The sequence below is a fragment of the Xiphias gladius genome, chromosome 11, assembly GCF_016859285.1.
Source record: "Xiphias gladius isolate SHS-SW01 ecotype Sanya breed wild chromosome 11, ASM1685928v1, whole genome shotgun sequence".
NCBI classification, from domain to species: domain Eukaryota; kingdom Metazoa; phylum Chordata; class Actinopteri; order Istiophoriformes; family Xiphiidae; genus Xiphias; species Xiphias gladius.
The window spans coordinates 7,332,757-7,353,057 of NC_053410.1; the positions used below are offsets into that span (position 1 = coordinate 7,332,757).

The window sequence follows — 20,301 nt, forward strand, 5'->3', positions numbered from 1 at the left end:
AAATATAGCCAATATTTGCCACAATCTGACTGACTGCCAACAAACTGAAAACATTCGTCCTCACAGTGCTCATCTCATCTGCTCTGTGATTATCATACTGTCAGATTTTACATTACATTTCCTATTTTTAAGCCATCGCTGCAAAAGCCTAACCTGTGTTTTTGCATGCTATGCTACTTTTTGATCCAGGAAAATCATGCGCTATGATCTGTTCACCAAAAAAAAGGGGTGTATTAACTGCTTTTTGAATAAAATGGACTCAAAGTAACATCAAATAGACATTCAGCCCTTCACACAGTGCAATGCACCAAGGTTCTGGAAACATTTATAATACTTTCCATCCAGCTCTTGAATCTTTCCTCCTCTTTAGCCCTGTGTTTTCTCCAACCTTACAAATAAACAACTTCAAATTAGGTTTTTTTTTTAAATTTTGGTTTGTTTTACCAAACATCCTAAAGTAGAAATTCTATCCAAAATGACGGAACAATTAACCTCGACCAGCCCATACATTAAAAGAGTTTCCTGCATTCCTTCTTAGCTTAATAAATACCAGCCAATATTGAAAAAAAACTGATGTCCAGCTCGCTTTCACTCACCAGTTTGTCGGACTTCATCATCCTCTTCATCAGAAAGTCTTCACTGAAAACTAAGAAGGGCAGAGAAAGAAAGGAGAGAGGAAAAAGAAGAGAGAAGGAATGTTTTAATCACTCTAAAGGAAGCCAGTTATCTTCCCACACACATTGCTGAGAGTCCTACTCACACAGACATACACACTGAGACATACACACACACACACACACACAGACACACACACACACACTCACTTACAAAAGATACCTTCAAAGGTCAAGATGAATCAGGAGAGGAGAAAAAAGAAGGGGGTCGGAGAATGAGAGAATGAGGGGAGAGAAAATAAAGAGCCAGAACAGAAAAAAGGAATGAATAGAATGTAGAGAGAGAGGCAGATGACAGAGGGAGGAGAGCGCAGAGAGAGACTGGAGAGAGAGAAAGAATGAAATGCATGGCTTGGCTGAGTCATCGGTAACCACCACTTCCTCCAACGCTGTAAGAGCTCTCTACTAATGACTGGCCAACTTCTGAGGCAAGCATACACACAGACACACATGCAAAAAACAAGAATCTCCTATTTAAAATGCAAAATCTTTCTTCCTCTTTCTGCTTCAAACTACTCAAACCCTTGAGCCCATATAGGACTGTATGTGTCTGTGTTTGTGTGTGTGCATGTGTGTAAGAGAAAGCCTGAGAAGCTGACCCATGAACTGACCTCACTGTGTGGTGTCATGAGAAAAAGCACAATCCGCACTGCGCGAATCAGAAATAAACAGCTTTTCCCTTTTCCCAGAAATCCCAGATGTATGCTATGGTTTCTTAACTTTTATCCATTCAGGGAAGCATTACTTATCCTCTGCTTCACATCCATACTATACAGTGCTGGAGAAATCAAGCTAAGAGATCACTTAAAGGACTAGGTCAACATTTTGGGAAAAATCCTCATTTGCTTTCTTCCTGAGAGTGAAAGCGGAAGATAAACACCAATCTCATGTCTGTGTGTTAAAGTGAGATGACACTTGATGATGCTTGATTCAGTACATTCAGGGGATCTGTACTGGTATAACCAGTAGTTTATGTTGCTAAACTTAGGTCGCTAAACTATATATAGATACTGCTGCATAGCTGACATTACTGAATAAGTTACCTAACTTTGCAACCCTTTCCTACTTATCCTACTGTTAACAAAATATAGCACTTACCATTACCCTGTAACTGTAATTTGTAGCTATATAGTGGCTCCTGTCTAGCAAAAAATACTTTGGGTCTTCAAACCGGCAGGAAGCAATTTTTTTGGCCACTTGGGGGCGACAGACACAAATTGTAAACACGACATTGAAATATCATCACCCTTTTAAGTTAAGTATGGTGAATTTGGTAGCAAGCAGTTGCTTATTTACACATCCAGCAGTTATGGAGCAAAATTATAATCAATTTAGAGTCATATTTCCGGCCACCTGGTGAATGAAAGTCCAGCACTGACACTCTTTTAGCTCTGTTTTTAGTCTCTACCAGCTGAGGGCAATATCTGGCCGTTAAGCCGCTAAATAATAAAAGGTAGAGCACAGTGGGATTTTAGAGTTCTTCCAACTCAAAACAGCTGCCTGTGGCAGCCAAAAGCGATGCTGGTGGCAGTGTTGAGAGTGAACAGAACTGGTTATGTTGCGCGCTGGACAGCTAGGCGACGAGCTGAAACTCGCTATTATAGCTCCATAGTGTCCAAGGGAGCTGCAGATTTGGGGGTCATATTCCCTATCGGTTCACCACTACGAATGGCCCCTTTCACGTTGCCACTTTGTTTTCACATTGTTATTTGATTTTAGCCACTTTAAGTAAGAAGATGGAAGCAGGATATGTTTAGCGTAGCTTTGCATAAAGACTGGAAGCAAGGTGGAAACAGCTGGCTTTGGCTCTGGGGAAAAAACATTCCTACCAGCAACTCTAAAAGGTTGACACATGGTATATTGTTTGTTTTCCTGTAATCTCCCGTTACTTAAGCAGAAAGGTAAAAATGATAAGTTTTTTTTTTTTTTTTGGGGGGGAGAACTATTTCTTGACAAACACCAGCCTCTCTGGCTAGTGCACTTTGCCTGATACAGCAAGGGTTTCGGTTTTGTTTTCTTTTCTGTAAACGCCACGTTTAACTTCACTGTGACAACAAGACCTCAGGATGCTGCAGACCACTCGCCCTGCTGTCATTTGCCAAGAAATAGTTCCATCACATACATAAATGTTAAACCAACATTTCATAGGCCTATTTTTTTCTTTTAAACTTTGAAAAGAGCCACGTTACCCGTTTCCCCCTGCCATAAGTCTTTATGCTAAGCTAAGCTAACCCTCATTCTGACTCGCAAAAACTTGTTATTTTCAACTCTCTCATCTCGCTTTGAGAAGGAAAGCAAACAAACATATTTCCCAAAAAGTTTAACTATTCTTTTAAACACACCTTAGCAAACCAAGGCCTTGTCACCACACACCTGGGTGGAGCAAGACACAAATCTAGCTTTGAGGAAGAGTTTTAGGAGGCTTGTCACGGTTGCTTAGGTTTGAGATAGGTATACTTCCCTCTAAATCGCTTCTCCTGAAACCGTGCAAAGCGTGAAAGAATATAAAAAAATCTTTTTCTGAGCGGAGCCACAGCACAGCAATAGTGTCAACGCCACATGGGGTGAAGAGTGAAGCTCAGTCAGTAGGGCTCTGAGATCAATACCGGAATTGTGGCTGACTGTGAAAGCGCAGCTTGTCACGTACAGCTCATGTCTGGTGACCGATGATGACCTACGAGTCATTAAAGATGAATACATCTTCAATTCTTCGTCTGAACCGGACTAGGCCTGGCCCAAGTACATGCAGGCCACTGGGAGTTGTAAATTCTTTTAATTCACTTGGGTTCGACTGGAAATGGTTTCATGTCATTTTCTTTGACTAGTTTTTTGTAAATCAGAGCACTTGAAACATCTGCACCCTCAGCCTCACCAGTACTTTCTTGGCAAAGGTTAACCGTTTTGACACAACGGTAATGAGATAGATAAAGTGAAAACTAAATTACTGTATCATCCTGAGTATGTATCATCTTGTTGCTTTTACTCATATGTGATATTTAAGGCTCTTGTTCAGTCTGACGTAAGCTCACAACCATGTCCTCCGATACAGTGTGCAAATTTTCAAGTATTAGCACTACAGAGAGGCAACCAACCTAAAATCCTCCAGAATACCAAAGAGTGTGAATCCTGGATTTGACCACAATTCTGTTGTCTATATTCACAGTATAAATCAGTCTGCCTGTGGGGTTATTGTGATACAAATGAATTCCCACCCTGTCGAGCTCTATCCGGAGGAAATCATGGGAACTCTGAGCCAACTTCATAAATACACACATCCTCCTCTGCAATTCCCACGCTTTTCACAACACACACACACACACACACACACACACACACAAAAATCCTCATATACCAATAGCCTGTACAGACTTGAACATAATGTCTCATGAATATTATGTGTAGTCATACTTGAAGTGACAGAAATGCGACAAACACAGATGACTGCACCAGATGCTACTGTAGCTCTGCTTGTATATTGCTAATGAACAGGATATGACAGTTCTGCAGTGTTACTGCTGAACTACAAACTGTACATGCCAGTTTCTGGTATAAGACGCTCCAGGCACCCTACCAGGCAAGCTACCCTGCCTTCCTGCATTATTAATCTACAGCCCCTCCACCATTAAGCTCTAGTATCCTTAAAATACAGTATACCGTAAATAATTATCGAAAATAACGCAGTAGTATATATGGTGTGGCGCCAAGTGGCACCTTCTGCAACTCAGTCAGTAGAGCAGCCACCAAAACAGGAACCATGATTGCAACTGATGAGGTACTTGCAAGTTTTCACAACACTGGCTGGGCCTCGATTTGCAAATGATACACAGAGAAACAAGACTAACATTATACAGCCACGCTACTGAGGATATACTCAAGCACAGCGGTGCTTTGAGCTAAACACTAACACCAGCATGCCAACATGCTCACAATGACAATGCTAACATGATGATCTTTAATGATACATAAATAATGTTTACCCTGTTCATCGTCTTCATTTGGCATGCGATCATGCTAACGTTTGCTAATTAGTCTATACACAAAGTGCAGCTGAGGCTGATGAAAATTAAATTAGTTCTGCAGGCATTTGGTTATGAATCAAAATATTGGACTAATTAAAAGGTGGAGTTAGATGAAAAGTCAGAGGATAACCGAGGTCCGCACCATTCATCCTCTAATGACCATAAATGCCTGTATAAAATTTCATGCTAATCATCAAAAAAGTTGTTGAGATTTTTCTGTCTGGACCAAACGGGACCAACCAACCAACAAACCAACATTCCCATCCCTAAAACCATGGCACTAGCATGACTAAAAATATCTAAATTACATACATGGTAGCTCTAGAAATTACTGAATGCTACTTAAAAATGAATTTTTATTTTTTTTTAAAAACATCTTTGCTACTTGTCACAACCCAGAAGCTACTGGGAAAACCATGGACCCAGTAAATACCTAGTTACAGTATTCCTTGAAATGGCAAAGATATATTCAATCAATGACCTCTTATATAAATAAATTATTACTAAGTAGGTAATTATAAAACAACTCATAAGGAGGTAATGTAAAATTTTTATTATATTATTCTTTTACACCCTTCAGCCAAAAACAATAAAACCGATAACTGGTTTACATATATACATACATACATACATACATAGACACACACACACACACAAAAATCAATCAATCACACACAGAAAAATCAATCAAACACACACACACACACACACACACACACACACACACACACACACACACACACACACACACACACACACACACACACACACACACACACACACAGGGGTCCAAGGTCTGAGACCACTTTCCTATTCACTTGAATGAATGAGTGGCTTTAATCGTGTACTCAGTTAACCCAGGGGTTCTACTGTATGAATTTCCTAAATAAGTTATCAGGTTATCTGTAACGGTACGATCCTCAGGTTTGAGTTTGTGTCAGGTCATCTACTTTTTGATTTATTGTAGCCTGTTTATTTCAATCACATGCAGCTAGGCAGACTGACATGAAGACACATATAGAAGAAGAGAGAAAGTAAGACTTTGAGAAATGCTGGCTCAGCAAAGAGCTCATTGTGGGAGGATTGTGGGAGACTGGGTCTACGGATGAGTCAAGGAGATCCATTACACATAATATCAGAATGAATAGGACAGCTGTCTATCTTTAGTGTCTGTGTGGGAATCAAACTTTCAACCCACATACAGTCGTTGCCTTGGGTTAAGTGCCTATTAAAAAAATTTGTACAACTGTACTATGAATAAGTGCTGATTGAACTTCTTTAAAATAAGATTCTGCTCTACTCTTTATTTGACCTTAACATTTTTATGTAAATGGATAAAATGCCGTAAGATTAAAAAGCGTATTACTTTTTTTTAAAAACTCCTGGTATTGTTTAAACTGTAGTTCATAGTATGATGGTTGTTACATGTTGCATGTTCAGTGCCAGAGATACAATATGCGTGCAAGTGTGTTCACAGGTAGTATGAATGAATGTATTACAGCTGGATGACATTTATTAATGGATTTCAAGTACAAATGTAATTTTGAAGAGTCAAGATTGTACGTTGCTGATATAGCAGAGGTTACTTGATGGCCACATTGGGAAACTAATTCTTAGACTAAAAGGAGATAACATACTTTAGACCTATCACTAAATAAGACTGGTTTCTTTTTTACTAAAACGGCTGTTAAACACATAAGAACTGTCTGGCTTTCTTGAACAGTTTAAGTGTCCTATGATGGTCTAAAATAAATCTGGGACATTCAAAAAAGGACAAGAATATAGCTGTACTGCACACAGAAACACTGAGTCTTTCAAGGCCCTGAACAGGATTTTCCTCTTTAAAATGCCATATAATTATTTTTCCTGCTATGTCATTATTTATGGCTGGTTAGTAGTCAGTCTGCATCTGTCTGCAGAGACCCTGCCTTCTGCCTGTATTACTGTTGCTGTATTATTTCTGGATTTTCATGACATTTTAATCAGCCTTTCGGCAGTGGTTGGGTGAGCCTGCAGCACTTAAACAGTACCTCTGATTGTATCCCTGAGATCATAATTCGAAATAGCAACTTTCATTTCTTTAGGCTTTTGTGTTACGTTAGCAAAAAACCAACAGCATAAAACAAGTACGTTAAGTTTGTAGTAAATATGTAAAATGTATTTTTATAGTGCTTTTCACAGACAAACGTCACAAAGTGCTTTACAAGAGAAGAAGAACATAGAAGATGGAGAGGCCGCTCAAGCCAAGTCAAAAGTACTAAGCTAAAATCACAACACATAATAAAAGATATAAAATACACAATAAAATACACAATAAATACATAAAATACAGACCTGGTGCAAACAGATTACCCAGATATCTTTAGCTGCCTTTTAAAAGAATCCTCAGAATCAGCAGAGCTTAAGGGTGCGGGCAGAGCATTCCTAAGCCAGATCACCACGGGACAGTCAGCATCTGCCCATGGTTTTACTGGTAAATTGGTATTTTTTTGTTTATATCAGTTAGTCAAACAAGAATGAGCAGGAAGCGTCTAAAACTCAGAGTGAGGTGTTGATTCTCAGTGGGATTTGCCAGCATTAGCAGCTCTTTCATATTTTGTGTCATTTGACCATGGTTTAAACATTATAAAAACTAACTATTGTTTAAGGAATTATTTGCCATCTTAACACTTTAATTTATTAATCCTGGTTTGACAGTAACTGAAAAAACTGATTTTTATTGTCCTTATGTCGTACTTTCATGTTTTGTGTTTTATTATGATTATTTTTATCTGGCAACTGCCTTGTAGAAAACACTTTGCAGCTTGGCATTTGAAAAGTGTTATCCAAATGAAGATTATTATATCATTGCTGTTTTGCAGAGTCAGATAAAAATATCAGTCAAATATCATTTTCCACCCTGTGTGCACTTTTGAGCCATAGGTCCATGTTTAGCCTACATTCCCTCAAACGAAGCAGGCGGGAACAGCTAGCATACGTTTATCAAAAATGAACAAAGCCTATCAGCAGAAAAAAACAAAAAACAAAACCCACGACGTCATAAAGTTGTATAACCGCCAACCGCTGATTATTCTGACTGAAATGACCACTACCACTGGAAGATTGAGCCAATTTGATCTAGCTAGCCAGGCCAGGCATTCTAGCAGTAGGGGCTTTGGTTAGAGCAGATGTAACAGGTTAATATGAGTGTCTGAATTCCACCAAATCATTTAATGTACACATTCCCTTAGCTTCAGCATGTGTAGTTTGGGTGACAAGTGTATCTTTGCACGATTAAGCTTTACAGACTTGGTCTTGTGAATATACATGCTATCTAACAGCAGTATTTTGTTCTGTATTAAGTCTTTTTCTCTCTGTGAGGGTTTTAAATCACCTCTATGTGCGAGGGTAATATTTTTCTGTAGGGTTTGTCTCCTTTCTAGCGTAAATCTCTGCCCTATTTGTGGGTTGTTTGTTTGCTGAGCCGATTTTCTCTGCTTTGTGAATATCTTACCTTAGTGCCAGTAAAAAAGGACCACAGACCCAGCATTGTCTTCCGAGCCTTCATTTGCCACACCCCAGCACAACGCAGATCTACAGTGGGAGTATTGCACACCATTTACACATACAAAACCATTGTTTTTAAGTTTTGGAAAGGAATTTTTAAAAAAGGCAAAAAACCTCCATGTTCTCACTGCGTGACGGGCTAACCATGCCTAGTTGCTATGCTATGACCGAGCTAGCAAACAGTAAGTTCAACCCATCTAAAATCCAAGACGGCGTGTAACCATTTCTTCCTCACTTACAGCAGCACTGAACTCAGCTGCTGCCACTGACGGCTGGAAGCTGCAACTGTATTTTTGTCCTACATCAGCACTGAGTCACTTATACTCTCAACATGTGTGTCTGTCTTGAGCAACCAGACCAGAAGTTTCTTCCATTTCCTCACTCTGCAAGGCATCCTGCTGACTCAGCAGGTGAGAGGGGCCCAACTGCTGCCCTCACTCCTGGGTGCTAGGCCAATGGGATACACCAAACCCCCAGGAGTGAAGTGTGTTACTTCTTTCAGCAACCTCACCCAAGAGTGTCACCGCATAGTAGCGTTGATGTAATGTTGTTAGTCATGTAACAGCCAAGGTTCAATTCAAAAAGGTAGCTAAATATTGTTTCTTGTGCGTTCAGCATGGAAGATGTACTCCACTAAAGGCTAATCTGCTCGATACATTAACATTAATGTCGGTCCAGGGTATATAATATATTGTGTCACGGTTAATGCACTATATGTATAACCTCCGGGAAATAACTGAAAACATGAGCCTGTCTTGTGTCGTCAGTGTCATGGTGACTATAGCGAATTTTCTAGATGTGTGCTCGAACACACAAAGCAACGCAAAACTGATCCTGCATTAAACACAAAAAGTAAAAAACTAAAAAAGTTAAATTTGCTGTATGTAACTTCCTTTTCAGAAGGAGAAGGTAACGGTAGTGTATCATCAGTGACAAACACCGTATAACTTTACACAACAAGCTATAAAAGCCTAACTTTAACAGCACTATATCTTATCATTAGTCACATAAGATAAGTTTAGGGTTACACTAGTACAGATTTTTTCACACTGAAGCTAGTGTTTTCATCCTGAGGGAAAACTACTTCAAAAGTAAACTCAATAAAAGGTTTGTGGCAGCAAAGGAAGTGATGCCTTAAAACTGCTAATAGTTTCTCCTCGATCATTAATCCTCTATCCAAGCTGAGAAAACTACATAACCTGACTAGGGGAGGCATTTTCTTGCTTCCTTTCAGCCCCTTTGTTAATAAAGACTCACTCCCTCTTTTCCTCTGATCCAGGGCAGAGGCTTTATTGAAATGAATAGTTGTTCATTGTTTGATTTAGCCTCAAATTCAACTCTAGTACCATCCTCCCACTCTCGTTAAAAATACTGGGCTTCACCCAACTCGTCTCTGGTCATTGGCTTCCAAAAGCCACAGTATGCTGAGATTATATCTTATTGCAGGCGAAAAAGCAACGGACAACAGGGGCAATTATTTGAGCAAAAATATTTCCATCAGGCCGTGTCTCCACCAGTCCTTTCCATCTCCTAAAAACCACACTTCCACCTCTGTCCTCTAAACTATGAATTTGCCATTACTGGTTGCTGCTGTTGCTGTGTTGACGTAAAGTGGAACAATTTTTCTGATGATGTTCTGCCATGGAAACATTGTCGGGCAGAGGGAAGCGGAGACTTCAAAACAAGAGGGACTGGACCAGCACCCACACACCCATTTACTGTCTCTCTCTTTTTCTGTAACTGTCACAGTATATTTATGCATCATGTCTGTACATCGATCAATCCCTGCAGTTAAAAGTGTACCAATTTGATGTGGTTCATTTGGCACAGGCCGTATGATTTCTGAAACTTTCGTGAGTGTATTTCTGAGAATACTGGGGCTGTGTCACGGTAAATAATGTTACGGTTTCTGTGAGTGATGCACCTGAGGTTCAGGGGGCAGCTTCTGTAAATGAAGTCATCATTTTCGCAAGTGAGTTTAAAAACCAAATATCAGAACAGAGCGACGCTAAGGCTTGACGGTTGCTGCTTGATTGACTGTTGCATCAGTCGAAAACTCTGCAAAAAAAAATATGAAAAGTCATGGAGACACTAAACACAGGAAAACCGCATTATCAAAGACAACCAGTGGTCACTCAGCAACACTGATGTGATTACTTTTATTTACTTAGCAACACAGGCCAGCTATGCCCTCTAAAATGACCAAGACAGTCGCGACAAAAATTTATCATTGCCCCAAGTATATATTACATTATAGTGTTTATCTTACTTTGTCTGCATCTGCAAAATTTTTTCCCTGCCTCACTCCCTCTTCTGTCCTCCCACATTCCCTCCGTCTCCCCACAAAACTTAGCCTTCTCCTCCTCCTCCTCCTCCTCCATCCAGCCTGGGAACGTCCAGTCTGGGTCTGAGCCATGAGTCAGAGGGAGCAGAGGATCTGACTCACCTCCTCATGCGTCTAAACACCATTAGTTTCCAGGTGGTACACTGAGACACTATTGTACTTCTGATTAGCCAGCTTCTGCCTCGGAAAACGTGGATTATCCTGTGTCTGTGTGAGTGTGTGCGGGGCGTTACCAAAGTCCGCATCTTGTGAGTCTGTATATCGGTGTGGGAGGTTTTTGTGTGTGTTCCCAGACTTGCGTGTGAGGTCCAGTGGGCTGAGTGAGTGTGACAGAAAGAGATAAAAATGTGTCTGTTTCCACCATGATTAATGGCACAGTGAGACCACCAGGCTTGATGCTGCAGGTGGGATGTCTTTCTCTCCGACGTAGGTCTAGCAGTGACTCAGTCTCACTGAAACTCGAATGAACTAATCTGATATACTGGATTGGTATGTGTGCCAATTCTGACCTCATTAAACTGGGAATCAGCAAGACATTTGTCCGAGGCAACTATTTGTTTTATAATCAATTAAACGTTTGGGTTATTTTTCAAGCAAAAAGCCAAACATCTCATGGCTCTGAGTTCCCAAATGTGAGAATTTACTACTTTTACTTGTGTTACAACAAAGTACATTGAAAATATTGGATTTTCAGACTGTTCGACAATAAAAGACCTTTTCTTTTTGTTTGTTTGTTTTTACTGTTTAATGTTTAATAAACCAAATGATCAATCAGTTAATTGAGAAAATGATCTGCAGATTAATTGATAATGACAATGCTATCCTAGTGTATATACACAATTTTATAAACCATCAAGAACTAAATGATTAAAATTTACATAAGCCTAGAAGGTTGTTAAGGTATTAGAATCGCATTGGGAGAGAGAGTAGGATCAGTTCAGTCCCTGTTTATTAGATAGGATCAGTTTTTAATTCTTCAGTCATTTCACAAGTCATTCTGTGATAAAGTGACTGACCTGCCCATCTTAAAATCACCATAAAGGACGATTCCAGTGTAATTTCAGTTCATTTTCGATCTTTGCACTTACATTTCCCATCCCTATCAGTTTTTTTTTTTTTTTTTTTTTAAATCAGTTTTGTTCAGCACTGCATTGTCATTTACTCCAGCTAAGTGTCATACAGCATGAAAAACTTCTAATTAGGTCAGTAAAGGTAACCCATCTCCATGTAGCCGCATTTCGCAAAAGTTTCATCAGAAACATCAGACCATAAGCCTACACACTCGGTTCACATTCGTATTTAAGAGCGAGACTGGGCTGGAGGAGGTGTCTGTTTTCCTCTTTCTGATTCAAAACAAACGAAGCCAAAGTTTCCAGGTCCAGGTCTGTGTCTCACTTTCACATTTTGCTCTCGAAAATTAAATTTTCACTTGAATTAGGCAGGATCTGCCAATCACAGTCCAGTCGAACCAAATGCAGACTCTTCTGCCCGCTGCTGGTGTTGACAGTTCAATGGAAATTGAAGCCACATTATAAATAAACCATCTTTCTGAGGGGGAGTAATTTACACTTATGCAGAATTTAGACAACTAACAATTGAGAAATAGCAAGTATGTCACGCATGATAAAAGCAGGAAAATCATCTACGTGATGGGAAATAGTAATATTGACCTTAGAATAATTCACTGCATATGTACAACATTAAGAAGAGTATTATTGCGATCCTGAGCGGTTGTGAAAAGTTAGCATATTTGTCTTTGACAGGCAACAGCAGCTGTGGTCTGTTTGAATTCATGTCAGTAACAATTAATTCCAACGGGGACTCCCAAGGCTGGATTACCAACCAGGCATTGAGGGGCCCCAAACCCCCAGGAGTGTCAGACACTGCACCCAACGCTTTTCATATGTCTGTTATTACTTTGATTTTGTTTGTTTTTTTTAAATGTCAAGAAATAGTGGGAAAACGGGTTATTCCCTGAAACCCGAGTTAACCTATTCAAACTGCTTTTGTTGTCTTATCTGTGAAAAAACCCCAAAAATGATGAGTTTATTCTTGTAATAAAACGAGAGAAATTAGCATATCTGCACATTGGCGGAGCTAAAACCAATGGGTTGTGGACATTTTGGCTTTAAAAATGATTTAAACAATGAAACACTTATCGGAATTGCAGCCAGTTAACTTTGTCAGTTGAATAAATCAATTCATCATTTCAGCTCTAGAGCACTGGTTGCTCTCTTGGTGCCTGCCATGAAATTCGGTACACGCATTCATGTTCCCCTAAGGAGGACCCGCGATCATTTTGGTGATCCCCATTACAGCCTCATTATCAGTGCTGGAAGATGTACTCAGATCTTAATTGCTCATTGTTCTGGAGAAAAATGTGACTGATATATTATTATATATTACATGAGTAGATTGTTAATACTGATGCAAACGTGGAACCAGCGGGTTGAGGTGGAGTTCATTTGAACTACTTTTATATGCAGTTTAGTCAAGAGGTTCCCATGGCTATACTTTGTGTTTAGTGAAATTTAGCAATCTTTCACCACTAAGACGGTGAAAATGGTAAACATTATACCGTAACATTAAAATGATCAGCATGTTAGCATGCTGATGTTAGCATTTGACTCTTGGTCTTGTTTCACTGTTGGAGTACATTTGCAACGGACACGGACTGAAGTTGAAAGCAGCAACTGAACTACTCAGATGAGTAAGCTATAATCTTTTTATAGCTAAGAGAAGATTTTGGGTGGAATATTCCTTTAAGGAAAGTATATTAAGAGCCTTCGTAGAGGCCTAAACAGGTACAACTGCTCCTCTTTCCCAGTGATACCGGAAAAACTTCCAACTGCAGCTCAATCAATACTTACTATGGAGGACACACACACACACACACACACACACACACACACACACACACACACACACACTCTCTGATAGCCTAATGCATTGCCACAGCCCTCTCTTCCTTCACTGCGCTGATCTACTGTGTGAACCAAAACCTGACTGCTTCTCACTACTCTCCTCCATTGTTGCCTGCAAGTACGCCAATCAGTAACGCCAGCCGACCCCCAACAACCAATCAATACCTCTCATCCCCCAGGGGGCGGGGATTCAAATGTTCAGTTTCCCTCTCTGGAAACGACAGAGGTTGAAAGCCTCCTCAGACTGTGGTGATGCTCAAGGGCATAAACACACTGCGCCATAATTCTGATGGGGATGATGTGGAAAACACTGCCCTCTTCTGGCGCCAAGCAGACCCCACACTACGGACAACAGGGACATTTTGTGTTTCATTTTTCTCCGGTGAGTATTTCCTCTACTTTAAACTTAGTAGTCACTGAGATGTTCAGAATAAAATACAGCCTCCAAATAATGAGCAGTTACCTAAAGACGGACTGCAACAGTACCTTTTTGTGGATATGTTTTTTTCCTACCGATATCAGTGTGGCTTGAATATAACTGCGTCTTAGGTGCCTTAAAAATCGGGTTCAGTGTGGTTTGGGGATGTCACATAAGTAGATTTTTGTGTAAAGATATAAGCTAAAGTCCCTCAGTCAAGAATTGCTGCCATTTTGACCCACAAATGTGCAATTTTACGAAGCAGAGATTTTATTTTCTACACTGATACTTAAAAACATTACATTTATGCTTACATACTGTATACACACATACTCAAACTCTCACACACACATGCTACAACACCTTTTATGCACAGTCATGTACCAATACACGCACATGTAGACACAGGCATATAGACATGTGGCTTCACAGTCTGTTTAATCCACTTATTTGTTTATCCGTATTAACATGAATTTAGAAGCCAAACCAGGGACGGAAGCTGTAAATTAACTTCAGCTAGATGCCCGATGTATACTCCATCTGCTTCTCCTTATGTGACAACATTTATCTGTATTGTCCGTGTTAAATAAATGAAAAAAAGAAAGAAAAAAAAAGTAGATGCCTGCCTTTCTTGTCAAGGTCCAAAAGCTCTATAGGTAAAAATCAAGATTTCAACCTTTTTTGACTACACAATCTGACAAGTAAAATTACAATAAAATAAAGAAATAAAACAGAACTGGAGGAATAAAAAAAACTCTGGTTAACATTAATAAAGCCTTTTTGTTTTTTAAAGAAAATTTTAAGGGGTGATTAAAGTGTTGAAAGGAGGTTTCAATTTCAGCAGCTCTCAAACTCAAACAGCAGATGGAGGCAGAGTGGTCCTGGAGGCTGAATGTGGATACCTGGGGCATGGAGTGGAGTGTAGGGCTGCAAGTAACAATTATTTCCCTCATTGATTAATCTCTCGATTGTTCTTTTGATTAAAATCGATTAATTGCCCAGTCTGTAAGATGTCAGAAAGACGCCCAGAACCCAGAGCCCAAGGTGACATCTTCAGATTGCTTGTCTTGTCCACCTGATAGTCTAAAACCAAACTTTACTATCACATAAGACAAAGCAGCAGCAGATACTCCCAACTGAGAAGCTGTATCGTTATATTAACCTGCTGTGTTTAACATGAAAATAAAGGGAGACGCTTGCTGCAGCTGCTACCTACAGTGTGCGAGTGGATATTAGGCAGATATGGACCCCTGCACTAAATCTCATGTCTGTGCCTTACCACTAAGTGGCGCTATAAACCAGTGTATAGCACAGGGTGGTGACACTGGCCCCACAACCATTCACATTCAGCAAAATGTGGTGCACTAAATATTGTACAGAATCAAAAAAGGATAGGATTGACGGGATGGGATTAGGATGTCTTTTTCCTACTTTTGAACCTTTTCAAACCTCAAACTTGAGCGATTAACCATCAGAAACTCAGGTCAGATTCTTTGTTGGTCACTTTTGTGACATAAAAATATTGCGTCAAAGCTGCTTTTGAGAATAAGTCATGCGTCTTGCATGATCAAGGGGTGCAATACTAAGATGCATGTAACAGGCATATCTGCTCTGTTCATTGCAGTACGCTGTGGCTTTGACCTTTTCTCTCACTGTGTGTGCTCACAGGAAGTTGCTGTAGCTTCAGATCAATTAAATAAAAAGCAGATATGTAAATGCATGTGAGGCAAGAATCATTTTGCATGAAAAGATAAGCAATTGACGCTTGAAAACTTTTTTTTTTTTTTTCCTTTTTCTGAACAGAGTTTCAGACTCCACCACCACCACTTCCTCTGCTATGAAGCCACTGGGTGCAGGTCTTTACTGGAAACCAGTAGCTCTGACTAAAAACCCCACAGTAGTAATGTACGGCACACTTGAGGCAGCCGTTAGTTACCAATAAATTGCAGTGTGAGACAGTTAACCCTTCAGTGGCATCTGCACAAGAACTGTCACACATCCTCCATCCTCCCAGCTGCACCCTGAGGCAGCATCTTACTGGAAACCAGTAGTTTTAACTGTAAACCAGTGTGGTTACACAACAAAACCTGCCCTCAAAAAAACCTTTGTGTATTATGGGTGTGAGTGAACTTATTACTACAATTCTGACAAGAGCAATTCACTGTCAACTCAAGGAAGATGATTTTTTTTTTTTTGAGTTTACATGCCTAAACACTCTTATACACAAGTCACTGAATATAGACACACATTCAGCTACACTCTTGGGCGCACTTTCACAAAATCCTCACTGAACCAGCGCTCTTGTCATGTGAAAATCTCATAATGTAGATTTTGTGGTTCTCATGTTTTAACCCCAAGAGAAGGATCCTGTTTCTCACCAACGCATGGGCTCGACACTCCACTGGCTAATCTGAAATCTTGGAGTTCAAGTGCCGATAAGATACATGTAAGTGTTGCCTATTAAGGCATGAAAGTGAATGGTGTTACTTTTGCTGAAGTCACTGCAGTTTCTCCGACTGGACTGAAAGTGAAAAGAGACCAGTTCCTGGTGGTCTCACTGACCAACTACTGTACACGGCTCGCTGCAGAGTCCAAACCTCCACACACACAAAAATCAGGATATAAAAGCTCCACATGTACATTATCAAATTTAACAAGAAAAAAAAAAAAAAGCCATTGAATAAAAAAATAGGAAATACTAAAAATGAAAAATGATAATGAAACATGTTTCTGCCAGAGACGTTCTGCAGTACTACTAATGAGCAAATACACCTTATGGTAATGCAGGACACTAGCACATAAACACGGCACAATTCTTAAGGTTAAAGAAAACAAACAAACAAAGAAAACAAAAAAAAAAAAACACAAAATCACCTAATGGTTGAAATCCCAGATCTGGATCATGGGCAAAATCACATGAGCTGATTTCTTGTGGCGAGGTACAAATGTGAAACAGGCAAGAATGAAAACACAACCTTCTTCAAGGCCTGCTCGGTGGAAGCGACGCAACACACACCAGTGATAAGACAGCCACCCACGTAAACGACACGTTTTGCAAGTTATCAGCTGATAAGATTTTAGCACATATACTGTGTGATAAGACAGGAATGCTGCTGACAAGTTAGGCTAATCAGCTTGCCTCCGCTGTACTTTCACTTTACCTTCAAAATTAAAGGATAAAAAGGATACAGGCCTTAACACTTGGATACACAAGTCACTGAATATAGACACACATTCAGCTACACTCTTGGGCGCACTTGCACAAAATCCTCACTGAACCAACGCTCTTGTCATGTGAAAATCTCAAAATGTAGATTTTGTGGTTTTCATTTTTTAACCCCAATAGAAGGATCCTGTTTCTCACTAACGCATGGGCTCGACACTCCACTGGCTAATCTGAAATCTAAAACCACGTCTGTCAAGCTACAACAAGGCTGCTCTTATTAGTTCCTGAAAAGTTGAGAAGTTGGGGGTTTTTTTTTTTAGTTTTTTTTTTTAGTTTTTTTTTTAGAGGTATTATGTCAAAATCAAGGCTTTGACGGTGACAAAAGAGGAAGTGCTATTGTCCCTGTGGTGTGAGTGACGCATGTGTTTGCATTAACAGACACACGATGTGACACATGTACTGTACACTCACTACAGTATTCTTTTGAGCTGAACTCAATGCAGACTCAAGAAATCCTGTCAGTCAACATGGTACTGACAGCTTTTAGCACTTATAATTGACAAATTTTATGCAGATTTTCAGCATTTCTAAATAAAATGCTAGAGTAGTCTTGTGCACATCTACAAAACCTTCAGTGGTGGGATAGGTGCTGGATAGGACAGGTCAATAGGTCAGTGTTTTGACTGACTACAGGTCTTCCTCAGGAAAAAAAGAAAAAGAAAGAAGACCTGTAGTGGGTTAAAACTTATTCCCTGAATACAGAATTTCGCCTAAAAATAGGGCCGGGAGGAGATTAATTTAGCTTAGCATAAAGACTGGATAATAGGGGGTACAAGCTAGTCTGGCTCTGTCCGAAGTTCAAAAATACGCCTATCAGAACCTCTAAAAAGTCGCTAATACACATGTTGTATCTAGCCCTATCGGAAACTCTAAAAATGATCTTTTGTGGTTTTAGGGGGAGTTACAAGGTGTAACTATTTCCTGACAACTAGCAGCGCAGGGATTTTTCTGGAGTCTCACAGTGTATATATGTTAGGTGTTTTTTTTTTTTTTAAACTTTGGAGACAGCCATGCTAGCTGTTACCCTCTATTTCCTGTCTTAATGCTAAGCTAGGGCAATCGCTTCCTGGCTTTAGCTCCACTGTATAGTCAGTTTTTTAATAACAACAATGTATCAAATGACAATGTGAAAGGGGTTGCCCACAGTGATGGACCTACAGGGAATCATCACCTGAATCTGCAGCTCACCTAGGCCTTACACCACTTATGCGTTGGTTTCTACCACAGAAGGCAGCTGTTTGCAGTGTACACGGCTGTGTTAAAAAAAAAAAAAAATTTATTTCATGTGTAACACGCAGCCATGAGATTCGTATTGATCTTTTTATCTAACTATGCAAATGACCATATTTCCCAAAATGTCAAACTATTCCATTAAGACCATCACGAGACCCCAAAAAAAAATACCAGCTGAAACTACTACTGCTAGAAATAATACACGGTGGCTTCCGAGTGAAAATCCAGCTTTAAAAAGCGTCAAGAAAAACCACACTGCATCTGTGACTTTATCCACTGCGGGTTGGAAAAGGATTCATTGAGACCAAAGGTGGTAAAAGAGGAGGAACACACAGAGGAACAAGGTACTCCTTCAACTGAAGTGAGACCGTGAAAATGGAGGTGCAGCTGCAAGATTTTTGAACGCTGTAGATATTTCAGGGTCTTTGAGGTTAAATGCCTCCCATAGACAACAAATGTGCTATGGTTCAACCAGTGAGGCATCTTAATCAAATGCACTAGATCACAATCTGCGCTGTATTAGCAGAGTTTAAAGTTAATAACATTCCTGTGTAGTGGCAGCTCTAATTCATAGCTAGTCTGACCAATGAAGAAGCCATATTTGAGGCTGCATTGGAGCCAAAAAGGATTGCAAATGTGACAGTGAGATGACTCGAGGTAATTTCAGTACTGCATGTGTGTAATGTAGAAGCTGCCTACTCATTTGTTTTTTTTTCGCTGCACAAATAGACACAAAGTATACTTTCATTTGAAAGAGCTATCTATGGTTTCCATCTCTCTCTCTTTCTCTCTCTCTCTGCAACATAAAGAGCAAAAGTTGCCTTGAAAGACATCTGCTGACTGCGTGCTCAGGAAAGTGAAGCCGCACAACTACTTTAGTGCAGTCTGAGGCAGCAGCAGTTGAAGCCTTGAAATCTCTTCTGTGGGTGGTAGCTGCAAGCTCAGTTGTCCTGTTGGGAGTAACTTGGCCTGCCCAGGAATTTTCTTAAGAGTTTCTGATTGTATGCTTGGACCTTCAATTAGGCAATTTTCATATTAGAAATGCATCAAATGACTACATGTATGTGAAAGGGGGAATTATCTGACTCTGCAGTTCCTCTCAGGTGTACAGGGCGTTTTAGAGTCTTTGAGGTCACTGTTTTGGTTTTTCCGGTCGCACCTTTACAGTTTTGGTTTATTCTCACTGCTCTTATATACTGTCATTGCCAGCCAGAACAGGCAGCCGTTTTCAGCAAAAAAATAAAAAATAAAAAATAAAAATAAAAAAACCTCTGATGAACCAACTATATATCATCTACCGATACTCAAAATGGCAGACAAAGTTAGCGGCGAGCTGCTGAACATGGTGGAACTTTTAAGCAGCTAAAGAGCCAGACATTTCCATCAGGAGTTGGTAGAGACCAAAAACTGACGTAAGAGAAAGGCGGATGTTAGACTTACTTTCATCAGATGGACACAAAATGTGACTCCAAATGAATGCTAATGTTGCACCGTCAGCAACTGTTTGCTAACAAGCTTGCTGCATGAAAAAGGTGATAATGTCATTGTATTTATAGCTCATTTCTGTTGCACCAGTTGATGCAGGTTAATGTTTAATACCTTGTGACTAGAGTTTGTTTTCACTTCCATTTTCTGTAGTGATACTGGTTTGAATAGTAACAACCCTCTCTCTGCCCTTTTCTTACGCACTTTCTAGTCTCCTTTCCAACTTTGATAGATTCTGTGGTTTCTTCAGCTTCTGCATTTGAATTTCAGACCCCACTGAGCATGATAGGAAACAGTTCTGGCTATGTCATATTACCTTAGGTTATGCAGGTTAAAATGACTGATCATTATTTAGGTCTACTCAGGCTCTTGCTTCTTGCTGTATTTTCCTCTCTCACATTAAACGATGATAAGTTAAACTGAATGTAACTC

The 20,301-nt window shown here is 39.8% G+C and overlaps 1 long non-coding RNA gene across 1 annotated transcript in view; it reads right to left on the reverse strand.

Annotated features, from left to right (window-relative positions):
- The window catches only part of LOC120796418, a 92,908-nt gene that overhangs the window by 67,089 nt on the left and 5,518 nt on the right, over nt 1-20,301 (reverse strand). Inside the window, exon 2 of the long non-coding RNA XR_005708381.1 lies at nt 597-646. This is a non-coding gene — a long non-coding RNA (uncharacterized LOC120796418). The remainder of the gene's footprint in view (nt 1-596; nt 647-20,301) is intronic.